Raw genomic sequence first — 3,914 nt, 5'->3', positions numbered from 1 at the left:
ATCATAAATCAGCGGCCTTCTGGAGCTTTGCACAATATTCCGAGAAAAATTGCAAACAGAGGCGAATCGGGGCATCGCAATGGATTTCCGCGCCAGGCAATTCAGGCTTACATGCTAGTTTATCGCTTTCCTAGTTAATTTGTTAATTAATTAGGGTTTTGTAATATTTAATTATTCATTCCGGACTGTAATTATTTATTCGGACTGTATTATTCTTTCGGACCCTCCGAGCGAGGGCACAACTGTAATAAGTGTGCGTGCGTGTGATGTATGTCTTCCAACCCCACGTCTTTCTTCCTTTTATTTACCAGCTTATGATGGTTAGATTAGGGCATGTTTCAATTAGCATACAGTATGATAGCATGTCTGCATTCATTCATCTGTCTTGCATGCATCGGGCTCGGCGCATCATACTAACTGCATTTGTATTTCAATTCCAAATTGAATACGTATTAGCTGTAGCATCATCATATGCCATGTTTAGAATAGCCAAGCCCATCTTAGTTGCATTTTGCATGTGTTGCATTAGGCATTTCTGTATAGTTAGGATCATGCATGGATTTCTAACAGAGCTTCTGTTTTGGCTTGGAGTACTCGGTAAGTACTTATGCTTTAGCATCCTTGCATGCGTGTGAGTGACTGCCATGATAGCATGCTTACCATGAGGCTATGTGCTTACGTGATATACCTGGCTGAATGCCTGTGGGTGAAGGTTGGGTTATTTGAACTGGAACAATTCATTAATTGTGAGTTTTAAGCCCACTAGATAGTGGCAAAATCATGTTTTCTAAGCCCACTCGAGGGTGGCAAATCCATGTCTTAGCCTACTTGCGGGTAGCACCATGAAACCATTTTCAAATAAATAAACATGAAATGTTTTGTTCCAATTCAGGCGATCCAGTTTATACTTGTATGTTGTGCGCATCACATAGTAAATCTAGGCTAATAACCGGAATAAGAACGCATGATGTTTTTAAAACTAGATATCATGGTTAGTAGAGGCCGATCTTTGATCGGGCGAGCGGGGGTGCTCACGAAGTGACCTTCCCCAATCGTACCCAAGTTCCCGAGCCGAGGCAACTTTGGTGATGACGGACACGTGGCCTTAGGCAACGAGTCAGGGTTTCCTAAATTTTCCTAAAATAAAATATTTAGGTGGCGACTCTGTATCTAGCAAAGCAGTCCATGTTTGGCATTTCTTTCAAAAAAATCTGTTTTCAAAAACGATTTGCCGGATTTGGACTCTTTGATGATTCATCGGTCTTGCATTGCACTCCGCGAGATTAGATACAGGACCGTGACACCAACTGAGTCCGAACTGTAGAGAGGCCCAAGGATGCATCTACAGTAGGTGTGGAATTAATTTTTAAAAGTTGTATCCAAATAAAGGGTTCACGTTAAGGGGTAGAATTATAGTTAGAACACTGCACCAAACACAGCCTAAATTTTCAATTCTAGCCTCACTTTTTCACACAATGGGCTTGGATATTGATCTACATGCTAATCTGTCTGTTGTACAATTAACGAAATCTTCAATCTTTCTCTCCTATCACTATTATAAAAACACTGAAAGATAACGGTTAATCATGATCTTTCATAAACAATCTCAACATTTTCTCCCTCACTAAGTATGATCTTTGAAGGTAGGATTGTTTATGGTTACAATTTATCACAGTTTTTTTAACCGTAATCTTACCTTCAAAAAACTGTGATTGTTTCTACAAAACAATTTTTTTCTGGTATTATTAATTTCAGTTTACAAAAATAAATTGTGATAAATTTGGACTTTTTTTTTTTTTTTCAAAAAATGGTTTCATGAAACCTTTTGATGCTACCATAGCTACTATAATACATTCCTAATGATTTATTTGTCTAGTTTCAATATATCTCACCCAAAAATAAAAATAAAAATGGGCATTACATTGAATCATGTTCTAATGAAGAACTTCAATCAAACAAATTGACTAACAGTTAACAAAAATTAATCCATAATTGATCAACTATAACCTTTCAAAGAGAATTCAGAAATTCCATATTAAAACCACCCTAATCCACTCCATGAAACAACAAAACAAGTTGATAAGTTCAACAAATTAGGTTTGCATTTTCTTGTTAACAATATAAATGCGTTTTCACTTCCTTCAACGTTACACTGGGCAGCCTGCAAGCAATAACAATATTATAAAACAAATATTCAAATCCCAAGATCCGTTTTCCAATAGGCATAACGTACAAAGATTAAAGGATGCATTTAACTTGCATTCGATGGTGCATTTGAACATCAGATATGGTGAATTATTGATCCGTTGGGAATAGATTATTTTGGTAAAAGAAAATGTTTAAGAGTGACAAAAAAAATTTTATACTCACAATGATATAGTATTATATGTGTCAATTTTGATTTGTTACAAATCCAATAATATAAAGCCCAACTCCCTTTCCAAAACATTATAGATGAATTATTTAGTAAAAAAATTTATTAAAAAATTGTGATTATTTCACAATTACCAAGTGCTTCTCGGGCACGTGATAAGTAGCAACCAATAATACTTTATTTCATGATTCTTGGTATTTGTTCAATTTTAAATAATAGATTAAACACACAAAACTATTACATGCATCTAATTTAATTAATGAATAAATTACACTTTACACCTCTGTATTTTATACTAAATCTCACTTTGATCTCTACACATGAAATTGTGACAGTCAACTCTTGCACTTTTAGTCAATTGTCAATATCTTCCTCTTATTACTCTACTGTATAAATCTTTAATAAAAATAATAATTTAATAAGTACATGACTACGGAGTGTAATTTACCCTTAATTAATAGATTAAAAATAGAAAATTACTAATTTCAAGAAAATTTAATACAATATTAAATATGCATTAATAATTTAAAATTAGACCGTTACTAAAATCAAGAAAAATCAATACTATCCTATTTAATAAAATATGATAGTAAAATCAAGAAAAATCAAGAAAGTATTTATTAGGGTGCCTATTGTGCCTAATAATAGGGTGCCTATTGTGCCTATTGTCCTGATAAAAATCAAGAAAGTATTTACCAAAATCAAGAAAGTATTTACTAAAATCAAGAAAAATCAAGAAAAATTAGGGTGCCTATTGTGCCTATTGTCCTGATAAAAAATAAAGAAAAAAAAAATTAGGGTGCCTATTGTATATGTCAAGCACTACTGGCACTGTTGTGCTGACGGTGAGACTCATTCCAATTCTTATTTTAATGACTGAAAGTATTTATTTTTTAGACTATATCGTGTACAATATACTTATAAAAAATAAGATAATTGGTTAACGATAACCCTTAAATCGAAACATATTTATATTCAATATTATATTCAAAATAACATTGACCATTCATTTTTATCAGTACAAATGTGTTTTGATAAAAGAGTTACTGTTGTCAGATTAGCTTGATTATTTATAGATGTGTTTTTCATGGTATACACTAAAAAATAAACAGTTCGAATTATCAATATAAAACTCAGAGTGAGCCTCAAAGCATGCACAATAGCACTCGCATGCTTGATGCACAATAGGCACCCCAATTCCCTATTTAACACATGGGTAATGTTAGGAATACCAAATTTTTTACCAAACAAATGACGAAATATCTCACATGAGTGTGGATTTTCACATGATTGTGGGGTCAATAGGAGACATTTAGTCATTTATTTGGTAAAAAATTTGAGACCTATAATATTTTTCTTAACCACATCTTATCAAATACCCCAGAGACATTTATTAGCATTAACCATAATAATAATGGGCATTGCTAATCAAATACCCCAGAGACATTTATTAGCATTAACCATAATAATAATGGGCATTGCTAGACATCGGCTTCTTTTACTAGTATATATATTTGAACCACACACATTCCCATTCCCA

This window comes from Camellia sinensis, chromosome 4 (assembly GCF_055761805.1).
Source record: "Camellia sinensis isolate YWXY chromosome 4, ASM5576180v1, whole genome shotgun sequence".
Lineage (NCBI taxonomy): Eukaryota > Viridiplantae > Streptophyta > Magnoliopsida > Ericales > Theaceae > Camellia > Camellia sinensis.
Note: the sequence above shows the minus strand (reverse complement) of the source record.